The sequence below is a fragment of the Phascolarctos cinereus genome, unplaced genomic scaffold, assembly GCF_003287225.1.
Source record: "Phascolarctos cinereus isolate Bilbo 61053 unplaced genomic scaffold, phaCin_HiC Scaffold_5;HRSCAF=322, whole genome shotgun sequence".
NCBI classification, from domain to species: Eukaryota; Metazoa; Chordata; class Mammalia; order Diprotodontia; family Phascolarctidae; genus Phascolarctos; species Phascolarctos cinereus.
The window spans coordinates 147,377,767-147,399,629 of NW_027555958.1; positions in this window are offsets into that span (position 1 = coordinate 147,377,767).

Consider the following 21,863-nt stretch of genomic DNA (forward strand, 5'->3'; position numbering starts at 1 on the left):
TCCTGAAAGATACTGTCCAGGCTCTTTTTTTCATCATGATTTTCAGGTAGTCCAATAATTTTTAAATTGTCTCTCCTGAGTGATTTTCCAGGTGGTTGTTTTACTGATGAGGTATTTTATTTTCATCTATTTTTTCATTTTTTTGTTTCTGTTTGACTGATTCTTGCTCTCTCATAGAGACATTAGTTTCCATTTGTCCAATTCTAGTTTTTAACAGATTGTTTTCTTCTGTTAGTTTTTGTACTTCCTTCTTCAATTGCCAATTGTGTTTTTAGGGACTTTTTTCTTCAGTGTATTTTTTTCCAATTGGCCAATTGTATTTTTGAAGGACTCTTCTACCTCTCTCATTTGACTATTAAAATCCTTCTTGAGCTCCTCTAAGAAGGCTTTTTGGGCCTCAGACCAGTTCCTATTCCCTTTTGTTGTTGCAGATGTGGGTTTGTTGACAATGTTGTCCTCTTCAGAATTTGTCTTGATCTTCACTCTTCTCATAATATGAATCTATGATATGTTTCTTTTTCCTCATGGTGTTTCTTTATTCCCTGGCCTTTAAAGAGATTGAGCTCTCCTGCTGGGGAACAGAAGGTACTGACCCAAGCTTCTTGTGTTGGGAGCCTAGGTCTTGGTCACTGGCTTTGTGTGTTGGGGCCTCTTATGCTGGCAATTGGAGGCTGCAGGTTTCTGGCAGCTTACCTTGTGTTGGGCTGGAATCAGCAAGGCTGGAACTTTCAGGCAATTCTAGGTTGCCTACTTTTCCTTCCCTTTAGGTTTCTTCACCTTGTTTTAGATGGGTGCTGCAGGGTGTTTATCGGCCTGGGGTCCCCTGCAGTGTTGTCTCCCTCGTTTCTGCTAATGCACTGGCAGATTCCTTTGCCATGGAGTGCCAAGGCACCTGGTGGTTTTCTGAGCTGGTTTCCAGCAGCTTTCCCCACCCTCTCCACACCACTGCCACTGAGGCACTTGGAGGTCCAAGTGTTGGTGTTTGCCTCCTCTACCACCTGAGCTTCAGGATTTCTTCATAATTGGAGGCTGCAGGGCTCCGATAGCTCACCTGGTGTTGGGTTGGAATCAGCAAGGCTGCGGCTTTAGGAAGCCTTTACCTTGTTTTCTTCACCTGCTTTCAGATGAATGCCGCAGGGTACTTATCCACCTGGGGCCCCTAGTAGTTCTGCCTCCCTTATTTTTGCTGAGGCACTGGTAGACCCGTTTGCTGGGCTGCTGCACTGCTGCTTTCTTCTAGTTCAGGTGTTTCAGGGTTTTTTTTCTGGGGTGATATTTTCTGGGTTTTCAGAGGTTGATAGGGGAGAGTGAGACCAACTATCTTTTCATTCCGCCATCTTGGCTCCTGGAAGCCTAAAATTCTTAGTGTATTTAAAAGTTTTAATAGCTTAAACTGTTTTAAGACGCATAAGTCATTATTCTGAAAATTGTCATGTTAGAGAGGTAGCTATCTGTGGGTACTAAGAAGGACAGGGGGACGTGACTTGTCCAGAGTTACACAGCCAGTTTATATCAGAGGCAAGACTTATACTCAGGTTTTCCTGACATATAGGCCTATGCTTTTTATACTACAACTTGCTTCCTCTCCTTAATCCAAAAGGGTTATGCAATTTAAATTTAGTTAGGTGAGGAGAATGTTAGCAATTGATAAGGCTGCTGTTTTGAAACTGCACTGGTAAATTAACATCAATTTGCCTTCACAAATGTTAAAAAAAAAAAAAGAAAAAGAAAAAGTTTTCCGGCATAGATTACTAGCAGAAGAGCCAGTTTAATCAAATGCTAAAAAATAAGTAGGCACCTGTTTTCACCTTTGGCAAGATTTGTCATTCAGCAAGGCACAGTTTGAAGGTGGTTTTCAGCTCAGTACACCAATAGTCAGGTCTGGAATACCTTGTGCTATTAATAAGCACAGTGTGCCTGGGGTGATTTGCCTCAGTGTCTGGAGGACTGTCCCAGTGAAATATGTAATACATCCAAAGACAAAATTATTGCTTACTTAGTGCAGTGAGGAATGACAGTTAGAACATTTGTTTGGGCTGTAAATGGTGTTATCTTTCTTTCCCCAAATCATTTCAGCAGAAAAAAAAATGATGTGTTGGCTATAGATACATACAAGGTCAGATTTTTCCCGACTATAATATGTTATCCAGCTCAGATTGTCTTCCTCCCTCTCTGATTTGTTTATCCATACAGAGTTAGTGAGTAGGTTTATAAAATAAAAAAGTTGTATAGGAACTTGATCCCTTCAAATATTTTTGCTTGTCAACCTAAACAATCCAATAAAGACATTTGCTCTTTAGGAAGGCAGAAAGGAAACACAATGAAACAGGAGTTAAATTTAAAAAGGAATAGCAAAGGCAAGAGGGCAGAGATGCAGGAAGTACAGTAAGCTCGCTCCTCCTCCACATTAAATAAAAAGTTAGTTAGTTAAAACAAAATTCTTTTGAACAGATTTAGAAAAGACACCAGACTAATTTTGATTGGGAAAACAAAAACAAAAAATTACAGTGAGTCATTTTTGCACCCCAATTCAGCTTAGTGAGACTGACAGAGAAGTCTGAGTACATTGGTGACCAGGTCAGGTGAGGAATGCTATCAGGAAAAGGCTAAGCAATAATATGGCAAAGAGGTCCCAGATTCATCATAGAGGGACCTACACTTGTGTAAGATGCAGAAACACATGTCACCTGATGGCTCTGTCACTCACTGCCTAGGTTTGGGTCATAGATACAAAACATACCGAAGAAGGGGCAAGAGTCTAAGGGTGGCATTCCAGGGTAAAGCATTGTCTTGGGCCCTGGGCTGTGTACTAAGCAAGAAGTAAGTTCAGAAGCAAGCAGTAGGTGAGGGCTCAGACTCTCTAATGTAGCATGATCTAAGTTCCGTCTTCTATCCCAGTATGAGGAAGCCCATAGTTCTCAGTCTGAACCAGTAGAGTTTGTGAGTAGTGGTTAAGTCAGTCCAAGAACCATGTACAGAAACTCCATGTGTCTCTGCATCCTCAGTAACTACCACAGAACCTGTCACAAAACAGGTGCCTAATAAAAGCTGGTTGACTGACTTGCTGATTCTATTTGTCAAATCTATTCATTGCATTTGAAGCCTGAAGACCTGGCTTCAGACTCTATGGACAATTACTCTGGTCCTCCATAACTTCCCCTCAAAAAGGAAGAGGTTTGCCTCAGTGTCCAGCAATGTCCACTGAAACTAGATCTGTGACTTGTGACTCTAATTCTGTGATACCAGCTAGGCTAAACTGTAAGACCTGAAAGATACTACAAAATAGAATATGACCATGCTACCTGAGGTTGTGAAAAATATCTAAAACTAAGGGAAGTGACCCTAGCAGACAACATGCCTAAGATGAGGAAGAGCCTCTGGCTTTGTTTGCTCTCTCCCTTTTTTTTTTCCAAGCAGAGGTCAGTTGCTGCTGTAATCCAGGAGGCAGAATAGCTGAGTTGTAAGAGGAGCATCACATCAGGTACAATGATTCTCAGCCTCACTTTCACTCAAAGGCTGACTTTTGGCAGCCAATAGAATTAAGGACATCCCACACCTGTGGGAAAGTTAGATCAGTCAGCTATCCTAGACTTGAAATGCTGATTATACTTAAAAAAGGAAGAAGCCAGAGAAGACTTCTTTATGGTGAAGAAGAGCAGCTTTGGGACTTCTTTGTCCCAAAATGCGTTTCCGTAGATTATGTCTTTATTTCTCTGTGTTTTACACACACACACACACACACACACATATGTATGTATCTATGTGTATATATATATATATATATATATATATATATATATACACACACACACACACACACACACACACACACATATGTATGTATCTATGTGTATATATATATATATATACACACACACACACACACACACACATATGTATGTATCTATGTGTATATATATATATATATATATACACACACACACACACACACACACATATGTATGTATCTATGTGTATATATATATATATATACACACACACACACACACACACACACACACACATATGTATGTATCTATGTGTATATATATATATATCTCCCTGGAGAAGTCTTGTGAGCTGAACTAGTTGCCCATGCTTTCAGTCACTGAGAACACCTAGGGCTCTGAACAGTGATGACTATGTCACAAAGTCAGAAAATAAATTCATTTGGGTGCAGTACAGCTAAGTCTTCCCTCCTTTTTTGTTTGGGGTTTGACTGTGTACAAGGCCACAGGTCCTTGAATCTAGTAATTATGATGGTTAACACCCTGATGACATGCCATCATCTTCCCTTAAGCCCTAAAAGTTGTCGACCAACACTAGATTTTCCAGTATGAGCTGTCCCAAATGCTGAACTCAAAGAACAATAGAAAGTCATAGAATTTACAGCTGAAAAGGATGTTAAAAACCATCTAGTAAAACCCTTTTCTCATTACAATAAGACAACAGGTCAAAAGAAGTGGATTAATTTGCCCAAATTAAGCCAGTTAAAAAAGTAGAGCTGGTATTTGTATTCACATCCTTTGACTGCAAATTCACTATTTTTTCCCTTCTCTCACCACACTGCCATTTCCTTAACTGTAAAAGGAGCTCTGAGGCTTCCTACTTGAGATTTTTCATGTTATTAGCCTGTAAGTCATGTTACATTTCTGGGCCACAGTTTCTTCATCTGTAAAATGATAAGGTTGAATTAGATGACCTCTAAGGTCCCTACTAACTTACAATGTGGAATTCCATTAGTACCATTCTTCACAATGTCTAGTTCTGTTTATGCCACCTTTGAATCCTCAAATTCTTCAGTGACTCCCTCCACAACAATCTTATATCAGTTCTTTTTCACATTAAGTACAATTTCTATAGACTTCTTGCAATCAGGCATAATTTTAATGCCTACTATTGATGGTATCGAGAAACTCGATATTTTAAAATGTTATAATTTTGCACCAATTTGACTATAGAGGCAACAACTTACATGGAGGTGATAACTGTAACTTTGAGATTAATAACTGTTTATTCATTGGGAACAATATTAGATGTGACAGCTCAACATCTAAGATGCTTTACAATATTCTTTTAATCTTTCCACATCAGTATTTCCTTTTAAAAAATTAAAGAGGGGGACAATAGAGCCAATGTAACACAGTAGAAGCAGCCAGCTAAACTCTCTCAACATTCCCCTAGAAACACCTTTAAAATAACTCCTCAAATTAAATTTTGGAGCCCCAGAGCTAACAAAAGGTCAGAGTGAGACATTGTCCCAGCCTAAGATAACTTAGGAGGTTGACAGGAGAGTTGTACCATATCAATGTGAGGTTTGACCTGGATCTGGCCCAGATCAAGGCAGGATCTCAGTTCAAAAAGTGTAAGCAGGTTGGACAGCTTGTCAGGAAGAGATTACAGGGGATCCTTTGCTGGCACTGGGTATAACTGGTGCTGATTGACAACTCTGGTGCCCATGAGGAGTTTTGGGTCACAATTCCAGGGCAGAGAGGAGAACTTGGGATCAGTCACAAGGGAGAAGGGATCCTGGTCACAGTTCCAAGGTGGAAAGGATCACTAGTGCTTGTGACTGCATGAGAGCAGGGGCTCTGGTCACAGTTCCAGGGCCAAAAGGAGTGCTAGTGGTTACAGCTGCCCACGAGCAGGGATACTTTCTGGGTAACAACAGAGCACAGGGGCAGGTAGGTGGCACAGTGGATAGAGCACCAGCCATGAAGTCAGGAGGACCTGAGTTCAAATCCAACCTCAGAGCAAACACTTGACACTTACTAGCTGTGTGACCCTGGGCAAGTCACTTAACCCCATTTGCCTAAAAACAAACAAAACAAACAAACAAAAAAAAGAACAGAGCACAGACCAAGAGATCAGTAACTACACTTGTCCCCTGATCACACACCACCTTGGAAGCACTGAAAACTTAGTCTCCCAGAGCTAACTCTAAAAACAGTAGCATAGAAAAGCATGAAGCTTGAGATAGTGTCTCCTCAATAGCAGGTGAAGACATCCCAACTTTAATATAAAATGCAAAGTCAACAAATAGGCTAGGAAAATGAATAGACAACCACAACCACAGCAACAACAATAACAACAACAGCAACAACAACAACAACAACAACTTGAACATAAAAAAATTTCTATGGGGGCGGGGAAGACCAAGACATGAACTCAGCAGATAACAATGTAAAAACAGCTATTAGCAAAGCCTCAAAAGAAAATGCTAATTAAACACAAGTCAAACATGAATTCTGGGAAGAGTCAAAGAAAGTGCTAGAAGAAAAATTATTAAAAGAAATGGGAGTGAGGTCAGAAATTTATGAAAAGATAATTAAAAGCTTGGTAAAAAAAGAGGCACAGACATACTGAAGAAAATAACACTTAAAATTGACAAAATGGTAAAATTAATAATAATATTAATAATAACAATGATAATAACTGAAGACAATAACTTTAAAAAGCAGAATAGGCCAAATGGAAAAATATACAAAAATTCACTGAAGAAAAGGACTTCTTAAAAATTAGAATTGAGCAGGTAGAAGCTAATGATTCCATGAGGCATCAATAAACAAAGATAATAGAATTTTAAAAACAGAAAAAGATGTGAAATATCTCATCGGAAAACAATTAGCCTAGAAAAGAGATTGAGGAGAGATAATTTAAGAATTATTGAACTTCTTGAAAGTGATGATTTAAAGAAAATACCCTAGATATCCTATTTCAAGAAATTATCAAGGAAAACTGCCACATCTTAAACCCAGAGGGTAAAATAGAAATTGAAAGAATGCATTGGTCACCTCCTAGATGAGATCTCAGAATGAATATTCCTAGGAATATTAAAATCAAATTCCAGAACTCCTAGGTCAAGGAGAAAATATTGTAAGCAGCAAAAAGAAACAGTTCAAACATATTGGAGCCACAGGCAGGAGGACTTGGAGTGGAGATCTTAGAATATGATATTCTTGAAAGCAAGGGAGCTAGGATTACAACCAAGAATAGCCTACCCAGCAAAACTGAGTCTAACGTTTTAGGGGGGGAATAGATATTTAAGGAAATAGAGAATCTTCAAGAATTCTGAATGAAAAGCCAGAGCTGAATAGAAAATTTGACATTCAACACAAGATTCAAGAGAAGCATAAAAAAGTTAAACAGGGAAGAGTACTCATAAAGGACTCAATAAAGTTAAACTCTTTACCCTCCTATATGGAAAGATGATATATGTCATTTCTAAGAATTTTATCATTATTAGGGCATTTAAAAGGACTCTACGTAAGTGTCAGTATCTAAAGTGTGAGATCTAAAAAAAGAATGGGTGAAAAAGAGGGATGCACTGCGAGAAGAGGGAAAGGTGATGTAGAATGGGGAAAATTTTCTCACATAACAGAGGCACACAAGGAAGAGCTTTTATACTGGAGGGGGAAATGGAGGGTGGGCAATGTTGGGATTCACTCTTATTGGAATTGGTTCAAAAAAGGAAGAATATGTATACACACACATTTAGGTACAGAAATCTATCCTACACATGAGGGAAACAAGGAGGAGGGGAAGGGGATAAGATATATGGAGGGGAGATAATAGGAAGGGCAGATTAAACAAGGTGGTAGTCAGAAGTAAAATAGGCTTTTAAGGAGAGATAGCAAAAACAAGAGAGAGAAGGATTAATAGAATAGGATAGAAAGAAATACATAATTAATAATCATAACTATGAATATGAATGGTTTCAGCTCACCTATAATACAAAAGTGGATAGCAGAGTGGATTAGAAACCAAAATCCAACGATGTGTTGTTTACAGGAGACACACACATAGGAAGATATACACAAAGGTCAAATAAAGGTCTGGAGCAGAATATGTTATGTTTTATTAAGCTGAAATAAATGAAAAGTAGAGATAGTAAGTATCATCTCAGACAAAACAAAAGCAAATATTGACTTAATTAAAAGAGATAATCAGGGAAACTAGATTTTTCTAAAAGATACCATAGACAATGAAGTAATGTCAAAAATGTTTATATCAACCTTCTCTGATAAAGACCTCATTTCTCAAATATATAGGGAACTGAGCCAAATTTATAAAAATAAGTCATTCTCCAGTTGATAGATGACCAATAGATATGAACAAGTAGTTTTCAGAAGAAATCAAAGCTACTTATAGTCATATGACAAAATGCTCTAAATCATTATTGATTAGAGAAATGCAAATCAAAGAACTTTGAGGTACTACCTCACACCTATCAGAAATGACAAATGCTACAAGGAATGAGAAAAATAGGTACACTAATAAACTATTTGTGGAGTTGTGAACTGGTCCAAACATTCTGGAGAACAATTTGGAGCTATGCCCAAAGAGCTATCAAACTATGCTTATGCTTTGACTCAGTGACACCGCTACTAGGTCTATACCCCAAAGATATTGAAGTAAAAGCAAAAAGGGTACATATATACAAAAATGTTTATACCAGCAGCTCTTTTTGTGGTGGCAAAGAATTGGATATTGAAGGAATGGTCATCAGTTAGGGAATGTCTGAACAAACCGTGGCATATGATTATGGTAGAGTACTATTGTGCTATAAGAAATTACCGGGGGGATGGTATTGAGGGAAAATGGCAGGATCTATATGAACTAATATAAAGTGAAGTGAGAAGAACCAGGAGATCATTGTGCACGGTAATAGCAATGTTGTAATGATGATCAACTCTGAAGGACTTGGCTACTCTGATCAATACAATGATCCAAGAGAATTCCAAAGGACTCATGATGAAAAAAATGCTATCCACCTCCATGGAGAGAACTGATGAACTCTGAGTGCAAATTGAAGTACATTTTTTTTACTTTCTTTTTTTCCCTTTTTGTGATATGGGTAATACAGAAATATTTTACATGACTTCATGTGTATAATTAATTGGCTTCATTGTGCTTGTGTTGTCAGTAGGTGGGAAGGGATGTAAGTGAGGAAGAGAATTTGGAGCTCAAAATTAAAACAAAAGGAATATTTAAAAATAAATAATTAGTTTTTAAAAAAAGAAAGAAAATTTTAAAATTTGGTATTCTCTGCCTTTGAGAGACAATTATTTTGGCAAAATCCAGAGATGACTTGCTAATGTACAACTAGATAGTGCAGTGGATAAAATACCCAGTCTGGAGTTAGGAAGAATCCTCTTCCTAAGTTCAAATTTGGTCTCAGACACTTGATCATCTGTGTGACCCTGGGTAAGCCATTTAATCCTGTTTGCCTCAGTTTCCTCATCTGTAAAATGAGCTGGAGAAGGAAATGGAAAACCACTCCAATATCTTTGCCAAGAAAACCCTAACTGGGGTTATGAAGAATTGGACTGGACTGAAAAACAACTAAACAACAAGAAACACAAATACTTCACATCAAGAACAATAAATAATCTTAAATTAGAAACTTTTTCGTTCTATTTGTGTTTCTTCTATATTGGGGTTTTGGCTCTCAACCTGACCTTATAAATGATTGTTTCATCCTCAGAACATTTTTTGTTCCTACCTACATGGTAGACTCTATGAATCACCCACTTAATGAGTTGAACCCACATTTTTCAAGACACAAAATAGTCCAGGGCCAGGTAATTAGCTAGTATAGTTTCAGCTCAGATTCAATGAAAGTTTGGTTAAGAAATCTTACTGAGTAAGCAACAGAAGAAGATACATTAGTGAAAGAACCAGAGGAAAATATTGACAATATGTATAATATGACCCCATTCCAATAGGCAATAAATAAAGAAGAGACTTAAGCTAAAATAAGAAGCAATCCCAGAGTTTATGAGATGCACCCAGGATTAACAAGTGAGGGTATTAATGAAGGGACAGGAGAAGCAATCCAGATTCTGAGTCAGAATCACAGAATAACAAAGTTAGATGGGTCCCAGGAATGATCTAATGTAATCCATACCTGAAATAATAATTCACTCTGTAGAGTATTAAGAAACCTTCCCCAATTCTTCTCCGCCTCCCCCCCTCCCCTCCCCCTCCTACTTCTCCCCTGCCCCTCCTCCTCCTCCTCCTCCTCCTCCTCCTCCTCCTCCTCCTCCTCCTCCTTCCTTCTTCTTCTTCTTCTTCTTCTTCTTCTTCTTCTTCTTCTTCTTCTTCTTCTTCTTCTTCTTCTTCTTCTTCTTCTTCTTTCTTCTTCTTCTTCTTCTTTTGCTTTTTAAAATAGATTTTAGATATACTCAATATCACTCCCTCTGACCTCTCTGTATATCAATACCTACCCGCCTGTGAAGGATTAACTAACTAGTTGGTGTCTTTTGGAGTTTACTGAAAGTAAGGGTTTTTTTGTGAATAAACAGTGAGGATAACAACAAAAACAGTTAGGGACAATGAACAATGAGAAGGGAAGGGAAGGGAAGGGAAGGGAAGGGAAGGGAAGGGAAGGGAAGGGAAGGGAAGGGAAGGGAAGGGAAGGGAAGGAAGGGAAGGAAGGAAGGAAGGGAAGGGAAGGGAAGGGAAGGGAAGGGAAGGGAAGGGAAGGGAAGGGAAGGGAAGGGAAGGGAAGGGGGGAAAGAGTATAGGAATGAATTTGTCTTCGTATTTATAAAATTTTACAGGAATAGTCATTGAGCTTTCAGATCTAACAATATTAGCACAAACATTTTTAGAGACATTGAGCTTCCTTTTACTTTTTAGTTTATGAATTAATTTATATTCATGGAGCCATTTTCCAAAAGTATAAATGAACAATTTAATTTTAAATTGATTCTGTTCACCAGACTAGTTTACTTCTTTCCAGTGTTATAAAAATGAATATATGTACACACATACTACAAACATACACACATACGTGTTATATATACACACATGCATATATAGACACATGTGCATTAGGAAAAACTTAAAAGATAACAAAAACATAATTCTGAATTAATAAATAGTGATTAAAGAGTGGGAGGCAGTATGGGACAATGTAAGAACTGGAAATCTCGTGTGCCAGTTACTATTAGTGTAGCTGTGGGTGAGTCCTTTTTTTTATATACCTTTGACTTCCAGTTTCCTCTTCTCTGTAATGAAGGAATTGGACAACATGACCCTGAAGGTTCCTTCCATCTCTAGATCTATGACTCTGTGATATGTTTTAGGAGTTACTCAAATACTTAGAAATTATAATTCCATGGAGAATTTCAGCTTTGTCCTTATATTTCTCCATACACATCACATGAATCAAGATTATATAATGGATAGGACACTGGACTTGGAATCAGAAAGACCTAGCTTCAAATTCCAACTCAGAAACTTCTGTAACCCTGGGTAAGTAATTCATTATCTCTGGGCCTCAATTTTACCATCTGGAAAAAGAGGGTACTGGATTTGACCTCTGAGATTCATTCCAGTTAAACCTTATGATCCCATAGCATATGTATGCATGCACATATGCACATGAACATATCAAGTATGCATACAGTATATTAGATACATGCTTTGTGTGCATGTGCATGTAAATACATGTGTATATATGCATATGGTATATGCAACATCCGCATTTGTGCACACATGCATGTATGTATATGTACATGCATGTCTATGATTGTGTACATATACACATATATATATATGTACGAACATATGTAAGTATTAGTACAAGCCTATCTATGAGGCTATATATATATATATATATGTGTGTGTGTGTGTGTGTGTGTGTGTATCTATATGATATAAATAAACAGATAATCAAATATAGATTTTGGATAATCATAATACACATACTTTATTTATGTATATGTTTTTTCCCTTGGAAATTTTTTTCTTATAGAAAAAGGTAGAATTCTCTCCTACATCATAATTCTTATTAATAGGTCCACAGTACACCTTATTTGACTTACATAATACCAGCCTGGGGCAAAATACATGGTTTACCATGAAATAATTTTCTTTGAGTCAAAGTAACTTTCATTCTAGTTCTCCCCTAATGCCTAAATTTTCTGATGAGGCCCATTACCACTTAGTGCCTTTTCTAGCATACTAAATGTATAAAAATGCCCCCAGACAATCCACATACTTGTAAACTGAGAAGAGGGTTCATTAGATCCTTGAAATACAGAGGAATTAAGCAATGAGAAGGAAACCACATATGCTCTCTAATATGGTGGAAACAGGGTAATTCAAATGAGCCTCAAGGAAGAATTTCTTGAACTACTCTTCATTCTAATTGGAATCTTCTCAAATTGGAGAAGGTGATTGTTCATCTGGTTAATCTGTGAGTCTGAATTCATATTCAATCATCTTCATTGCCAAAATGTCAGATAGGGAAGGGAAAGGAGCATATTGAGCCTAGGTTACCAGGTCTAAATAAACTCCTGGCAATGTAGAACACATATGAAGAGCTGTGTGTACCATGGGCTATTATAAATTTTTATATTAAAAATGTACTCTCTCAAAATTAGTCCATGTTTTCTCAAAGAATGGCAAAATAATTCTGCAAACCATCCATATCCACACTTCTAGCCAGACTTATTATCTCAACTTATCTGCATCATAGTATGGTCAGAGCAACAAGTATTTCTCAGTCTCTGCTTACTATGTATCCCAATAAGTAAAAAAAAAAAAAATCAATTGGTCAGCATTTTTTTAAGAACCCACCATGTTTCAGGCATTGTGCAAGGTGTGGAGGATATAAACACAATGAACAAAACAATCCTTACTCTCAGGGTAAAGAAGCCCATATATAAAGGTATACAAAATAAACATATGTGGAATAAACACAAATAAATATCTAGTAGTTAGGTGTCAAGGCACTAGTAGGTTGGGATATCAGAAAGAGATTCATGTAAAAATTAATGCTTAAGCTTCACCTTGAAGGAGAGGATTCCACAAGGTTGAGGTGAGGAAGGGGACATGTGGGAGGCATGGAAGATAGCCAGTGTAAGGCCTCAGAGGCAGAAGAAGCAGGAGCATGTGTAAGAGGAAGAGAAAAGACTAATTTGGCCAGGTACTAGAGTTGCAGGAAGGAGAATAATGGGTAATGGTCCTGGAAAAATAGGTTGTGGCAAGGTTGTAAATGGGGAAGCTGGCAGAGGAAGACTCATCTTCTTGAGTTGAAACCTGGTCTCAGACACTTACTAGCTATGCAACCCTGGGCAAGTCACTTAATCCTGTTTGCCTCAGTTTCCTCATCTATAAAATGAACTATAGAAGCAAAGGGTAAGCCACAGTATCTTTGCCAAGAAAACCCCAAATGGGGTCATAAAGAGTCAGAAATGACTAAACAACAATGATATGGTTGTAAAGGGCTTTAGAAACCAAATAGAGGAATTTATATTTATTCTAGACCTCAGAGAGAACAATTGAAATATCATGAGTATGGGTGAGATGATCAACTCTGGGCTTAGGAAAAACCATTTTAGTAGCACAGAGGGTTGACTATAGTGGGGAAAGATTTGGTTCAGGGAGGAAGATTAAGAGGCTTTTGTAGTAGTGGTCAAGAAATAATCCTTGAAAATTTAATTCCTTGTAGAAAATATATTTCTATTATTATTATTATATCCACCTAAGAAAGAAATGATTAGGAAAATGGCAGGGTGGGAATAAGAAAAGCTTATCTTGGATTTTCCTCAAAAAAGAAATGAGAGAAACATCACCCCTACTTAGCGATTTTCTTTTAAAAATCAGTTCTTCTGAAAATAGCTATAATTTTATATAATGGCTATTCTTCCTTGGTCTTTAGATAAAGGGATGTATTTGGAAAGGGGTTAGAGTAATAGTAGTAAAGTAACATTACATGTATAAATCAATAAAGGGGATAAAGGAGCCTTCCCTAAATGAATTTCCCAGGGAATCAAGGTTTGCTTCTCTAAGTATTAAAACTTTATTTCAATTATTATTTTTAATTTAATTTTTAATTTATTAAATAACACAAATATTTTCATAACATAGTACAATAAAAAAGATGATTGTACAAGAAACTACAAATCTATTATTTCCAACTTGCTATTCACTTTAAATATAGAATACAGCTATCATATGACTTTCTTTTTTTTCCTTTTTTTCTTCCCTCCTCCCCCCATCCTAGAGATGGCTACCATTAAAAAACAAACATATGTGTAAAATCATCAGATACTTACTTCTATTTATCAGCTCTTTCTCTGAACGAAGATAGCAACTTTCTTCATAGATCATTTGTAGTTAATTTGGGTATTTATAATGGTCAAAATTACTTGATCACTCAAGGTTGTTTTAAAAATAATATTGCTGTTACTGTATACAATACTGTCTTGGTTCTGCCCATTTCATTCTTCTTTATTTCATATAAGTCTGCTTATTCCAATTACTATTAATGGAAATCTTTTAAGTAATTTCTCCACCTGCCTTGCCTTAAATAAAGATTGCTGAGTCCCTTTTCTTGATGACTTCGATCATCATTATAAACATCCACTCTTTTATTGTCCAATATAGTTTTGTATGGGCTTTTGATTTCTTTGGCTTTTGTTTCTTTATACACTGTCAGGACTTCAGTTATTACTTATCCTATTATCTAGCTTATCTTTAATAACCCTCACCCTAGTACCAGTTATATTGGTTGTAATCTGTAGAGTTGGGAAATCAGATAACTAAGCTGTTAATAATCATGTGTCAAATAAGAGTAAATTACCTCTGAGTAAGAGTGAAAGAGGCCTCTCAAATAGAGTAAATTGCCAAGTTTATTCAGTGCAAAGACCTTCTGATGTGTATTTTAGCAGTTCAGAGGACTTTTTTCATTTATTTCCTTCTAAGGGTTTGATATTGCCACAACTCTGGCCTTACTATAAGTAGAGTGTTATTATAATGTGTTTCCTTAAGAAAAGATTTGTTTATTATTATATGTTTCCTTAGGGGTTCTGATGCTTAGTATAATCAAAGAAACAATAGTTTACACTTATTGTTTGGTATCTGTCAGCTTTCAGTCAAGAAGTTTAAAATACAATGCAATCAAATAGTAGATTTCCAAGGCACTCACTGGCTCCAGCTCTATTTCCTAGGTTCCATTTATTAAGCGATGAGGTGGTAGGGTATAAAGAGTGCAGAGTTTGAGTCAAGAAGGAATTGGGTTTGAATTTCACCTCTCCCATTTACTATGTGTGTGGCTTTGGGCCAGTCACTTAATGTTTCTGGGCTGATTTCCTTATCTGTGAAATAAAGGAATTAGACTCAGTGACAAAAGTCCATTCCAGTTCTATTGATATATTGACTAGAGTTGAATCATAGGCCTGAATTATCTAGAAAAAATAGCAAGTTATTCTGACTTTTTTTCAAAAAATATTTTATTTTATTGGATATCTATCAAAAATAAAACCTGCCAATGCTTTCCCTTTGTCTTTTGTTAATGAATTTGCCTCAATAGATTATCTATACTAAAAAAAAATGTATATAAATGCTCAGTTGAAAATGTTCGCAAATATCAACCAAACCTTCTGTATTAATCATTTTCTGTGGTGAAATTTTATCAGAATAATATAAAAAAATTTAAATTATGTAATAATACTATTAAATGAGAAGCATTGTGGATGAGTGGGTAGGCAGTTGGCCTGAAAGTGACGCAGATTTGTATTCAGGCACATGTTATTTCTGTAATCTTGAGCAAATTATTTCACCTCTTAGTGTCCCAGAAAACCATCTAAGACTATATTTTTCCTAATAAATAATTGCTTATTTCTTTTAGCATTCTATAGTACAACCAAGATTATTCTACTACTACACATCTCTTCCTTGAAAAGTGAATTTGCAAATACTTTTGCTTTCTGTCCTAGCTACATCTCTGTCTTTTGTTCTTTGCATTTCCTGTGGCTTCTTTCCTAAAGTTACTTGTTTCATTTTTATGCTTATTCTCCAAGTCTTACACTCCTCTCCAGAAACAACAACAGAATAGCAAGATAGGAGAGAAATACTGCTCAGCTCATATCTCTCTCTGTGTATCTCTCTCTCTCTCTCTCTCTCTCTCTCTCTCTCTCTCTCTCTCTCTCTCTCTATATATATATATATATATATGTGTGTGTGTGTGTGTGTGTGTGTGTGTGTATACATATATATATATAGATATATTTGTGTGTATACATATATATAGAGAGATATAGATATAGATATATGTCTGTATGTATATGTATATACACACATATGTGTTATAAGGTCTGAGGTCCAAGGCAGACCTGAAACTAGGTCAGGGTGACCTGAGCTTTAGTGTGAGTGTAGTAAATTTATAGGGCACTGATAGCACTTTTCCCCCACCAGAGAAAATTGCTTGGGTATAACAAAACTGGGAGGTGAAGGAAAAAGAGATGGAGGAGACATTGACTGATAGAACTTTAGTAATGGTTTGGTCCATGGGTAAAGAGAAAGCCCTGCCCTTGTGAATCAGGTCCTTTGGTAAAGACAGTAATAGTTTCATCTCCCAAAAGATAGAGTTTGGGGCAGTCAGGAAGACATAGTAGGTGAATACACTACCTATTGCCTACAATGCACCTTACCCTACTAAATGCTAGAGGACATTCAGTTACCAGAATTCTCTGGAAGATGCTATTGAGATGCAATCCCTTGGATGAGCGAGTATGGAGCCAGAGCACATCCATGAAAGACTAAAGGGTCCAGTTTAGCTATTCTACCCAAATTCTGAAACCAGGGGCCACGATTCAGGAAGTTTCAGGGTTGCTGCATAAGCCTTGTCCATATAAATGAATGAAAAACATTTATTAAGCACCTATTATGTGCCAATACTTTGCAAAGTATTGGGGATACAAATATAAAATTAAGAAAAAGGAGCTTATGTTTCAATGAGAGGGAAACTTGTACTGAGAGTGATAACCAAAGAGCAGAGTTTTGGTCTGGAGAAGTCACAGAAACTGTGAGTAGAGCTACAGGTCAAAAGTATGTCAAAGAACGTAGGTGTCCATCAACTGGGGAATAGCGGTAAACACATTGTTTTACATAAGTGTAAAGAAATATTATTGCATTTTAAGCAATTATAAAAATAACAAATGCAGAAAGGAATTGCTGCTCAGGCATTTTTCAGCCATGTCTGACTCTTCATGACTTCCTTTAGTGTTTTCTGGGTAAAGATACTGGAGTGGTTTGACCTTTTTTTAAATTTTCTACAACTCACTTTTATAGATAAGGGAACTGAAGTAAATAGGATTAAGTGACTTGCCCAGTGTCACACAGCTAGGAAATATATGAGGTCAGATTTGAACTCAGGAAGATGAGTCTTCCTGATTCTAGACCCAATACTATATCCCTGAACCTCCTAGCTGGCCCTTACAGAAAGGAATGAGACTTGAATAAACTGATGCAAAAAGGGGTAAATGACATAAATGAAAAGAACAACACAACATTGAAACTGAATGATATGGAATTACAATGAACAAACTTGCCCCTCAAAAAAGATAAATAAAAATGAAACTATTTCCTTTTTTTTTGCTGTGTTTGAGAACTATGGTATGTAATATTATCCATAATATTTTGCAGAGATGGTTAATTTTACTCAATTCTTTTTTCTTTTTTTAAATTATTTGTTATAAAGGTTGCCTCTCTGGGAAAATGTGGGAGGAAGGATCTATCTGAAAGTGTCTGTGGTATAAAAACTAAAAATATAAATGTTTTTATGGGTGAGAATTATATCTTCCAGTGATTACACCACTGCATAATTTTCACTCCTCTACTTTCCCCATAGAAGAAACAGATATACTGAACATTCTAAGCTTCTTAGAATGGTTTTTATTTTCTCATGCTTACCTAACACATTTGCTGAATGTTTTTGTGCATTTAGGTAAATGCAGTCACTTGAAATAAGAAAACAGTACCATCATCGATCAACTCTTTTTGTTGCTTTTAGTTGGGATAAAACATTTCTGACTGACATGGCAAGACCACACTCCAAGTAAAACAGATGTGTTCCAGAAAATTTTTAATTTGTCTTCTCAAATCTTGTCAAATAACCTATGGCTAAAAATTATTTGATTAAACCTAAACAAATGTGGAGTCACAGAGAAAATACAAAATGATCTTAATTCCTCTAACTTTTCACATGCCTGAATTATTTCTATATTGTGATGAACGTATTTTTGGAGTTGTTTTTTTTTTCCTAGTACTTTGCTTCAATGATATACTTATACTACCTTTAAAAGCCATGTCATCATTCTGCTATCCTGTTTTCTGACTGTCCTAATGGTGAAATGGTAATGCAATGACTTTATGCCTGTATAAATGACCCAAGTGATAGGATCTCAGTGTGAAGTCAAGTTACATTCACCACATCCCTGCCTCACACAGTCCCCAGGTTGCACATAAGTCATTTCTTTGAGGAAACACTGAAGAAATAGGGTGCAAATTAACAACCTGATCTTAAAAGAAGAAATAAAAACATATCATTTTAACCCTCTAAAATGACATACTTCCATTGCATAAGAATCTAAAGAATATGATAATAGCAAGAGATAATATTTGTTATTCTTGACTGAAGATTACAACAAAAGAATATAGTATAGTTCATCAGGGTTTGATGTGATAAGTGACAAAAAAATTTTTTAAAGATTTGAGAAAGTAGAAAATGTTTCCACATAACAAAGTCTTTAGAGCCCAATGCTGGGTATGCTGATAGACAATGTATCATTAAGTGTGTGCGTGGTTTTGTGCTGAATATAAATATTGAGAAGACTTATGGGGAAGTAATTTCCTTTGTATTGCATTTGGTTTAGAATTTGCTGCAAATGCTAATAGAGAATGTGATGCAAGAGTGATGTTGAAAATTATAAACATTTTTATAAGTAGGAATACATGCCATCATATAATTTTTGTTGATACATTATTTTTACTGAAAAACTTTATTTTTTACAGCTATAAATATATGATAAGAATTCTTCATGTTGCTGCTAGAATTTACATTTTGTTGGTAGTATAATAATATAATTAAATATTTTGTATTAATATTAAATAATCAATTAGAATTAATATTAAAGAAGTGAATATTGGACATTAAATTAAATATTGGACATATAAAGCTTATATAATTTATTTTGATTTTTCCACTAAAAAATGAATTGTTGAAACAAATTTGCAGCACATGAGAAAAAAAAAGGTTGGCTCTAAAATCATCAGTCTATTGCTCTGTTTTGCTAAACATTTTGTTCTCCTTTCAAAGTCTTAAGTGATTGTCCATCACACTAATGTCAGTATTTCCTGTTCAAGAGAGCTTAGGGCCTTGAGCAGCAATGTACTAAAATACAGAGTCATGGACCATGATCTCCAGGGAGAAAGTTTAAATGCATTCCAGTAATTAATGGCCCTTGAGGTTATACTCTTAATGCTTGCCGAAGTAGGGAAGGGGATGGAAGGGGTTATAAAGTTTAACATCATAGCCATGCTAGATCAGACCCTCTCCTATAAATTATTCTCTAATACCAGTTGAAGTGCTTTGTAAGAAATATTACCCTATCTTACTTCTACTGAAGGTCTTTCTCTTCTTCTAGGTACTAATGGACATTAGGTACATACTAGGTACATGCCTTAAAATCAGATCATAATTACTTACACTCATCAGCTTAAGAATGGTTTGGGTGGGATGGGTGAATAAACCAAATGGATTGATAATTTTAAAAAATCATTCTTATTTTGCTTTGGAATTCTTATAATGCAGGGCTACCATGCAGGCTGTTGAGAAATAAATGACCTTACCTGGTAACAATTCATGGCTGGTTTAACAATGACCATGATACCTTGAGGGTCCATTCTACCTTTTATATGCCTTTGTCTTTATATGCTCAGTTTTCTTTCAGTCTCTTGCTTGAGCTAGGCTCATTCTCCTATATTTGTTTGTGCCTTTGGATCTAAGTACTGACAGCGTAGATCCCACTTTTTCTCCTGAATCTATCTATAACTTTGGTAACAGAGATGATAAGTAAACTTTGCTTTTCCTCATATTCAGCACTATCTCTTATAACCCTAAGTGCTTCCTTGAATGTCTAAATGATCAGTTCTGTGGGGGAGTCCCATTTAGCCCAGACTCTTCTGTCTTATTTACCAACTAGATTAACCTGACTGTAGCAAGGTCATTCTTTTTTTTTTTTTTTTGGCTAGGCAATGGGATTGAGTGACTTGCCCAGGGTCACACAGCTAGTAAGTGTTATGTGTCTGAGGCTGGATTTGAACTCAGGTCCTCCTGAATCCAGGGCTGGTGCTCCATCCACTGCACCACTCAGCTACCCCAGGCAAGGTCATTTTTCAGTTGGACTATAATAGCAATGTGTTTGGTACTTATGTTTTACATATGTCTGTCTGATAGAATAAGAATTTGCTCCAAATGAAATCATGAATTCATTACTTGATTGAGGCAGAAGTACGAAATAAGTCCTTTTCTAAATTATAGCATCTGATTAATTGAGTATTCTGCCCTATAGCAAATAATATTAAACAAATAATGATTTAAACTTAAGTGTAATATGCAAAAAAAAAGTATTAAATTCTTTGTTCTTAATGAATGTCGTTATCAGGAACTTCTAAGCAGGGACTTTTACACGAAGCATACCAAAAGGCTTCCGATGTATAATAAAGTTTTTATTCACTGAGTTTTGTTCTTTGACACTGTTGCATAAAAGGCAACATTTTCAGTTTTGCTTGGAATGTATATTATAGTGACAGCGGACTGCTCAATGTATTCTAATTTCTGTGTATCAACTATTGAATGGAGTTGACAATACTTACTGAAAACAAAGTTATGAAGATTTTTGGCATATCGAGATACTTTGAGCGTCACAGGAGTCAGGTGAACTATCATGGTATAAACTGTTTCCATGGAATATCCAGGGGAATTGGGTGGGGAGATTTACTTTCTGTCAATTGTAACTAATATGATTTCATGGACAATAGTACTCCAAATTTAGACAGTTGTTTGTACTCTTTATAATTAAATGTTTTAAATCACAATACTTGCTATGAAAAGATAAATGTTGTAAGCTAATTACGCTAAATCTTCATCAATAAATCAGTATACCTCACGTGGGCCCATGAATTTTGTAATACATTTTAATCAAATTGTTTATATAGACAGGGGCCCTACCAAAAAATATGAAGGGCTTTGCACATGCTAGGAGCATCTCTCTCTCTCTCTCTCTCTCTCTCTCTCTCTCTCTCTCTCTCTCTCTATATATATATATATATATATATATATATATATATATATATATATACATACATACACACACACACACACACACAAATTAGAGAATTTAATTTAATTCACTTCGATCAAGAAAATATTTTTAAGTACTGAGATTTTGCAAGAGATAATTGGCAATAAGACGCAAGGGAACAGAGGGATTCAAAATATGGATTAATGCTTGGTAGTATATGGTTAAATTAGTTAATCATATAGCCAAGACTGTGAAGGGATGAAAGTGAAGATAAAGCAGAGGCAATGAACGGGAGAACTGAGAATGGTAGAGTGATTTCATGTCATAGTAAAGATGAAGAATATGTTTAGAAAGATGAAGTAGATGGAGAGATTTAAGGATATGAAATTATGGTGAGGAAAAGGGAATTCAGAGTCTCGTGTGATAGAGATAAGACATTTATAGATGATAGAACAAAATTTAACTATTCTGAGGGGCTGAGGGAAAATGAAGACGAAAGTCATGGGAGCTTAGGAATGGTAATGAACTGGGAAACCAGGGAATTTAAGGGGACACTAAGGTATATATGTCAGTACAGTATTCCAAATTTTGAATTCCTTGAGCATCATGCGATCTTACATTAGAACTATAAGAGGCCTCAGGGGTCATCTGGTCCAACCCACTTCATTTTATAGATGAGAAAATGAGACCCAGTAGAGGTTAAATGATTTATCAAAGATTATATAGGAAGTAGGTGGCCAAGCTAGAATTAGAACCACATTT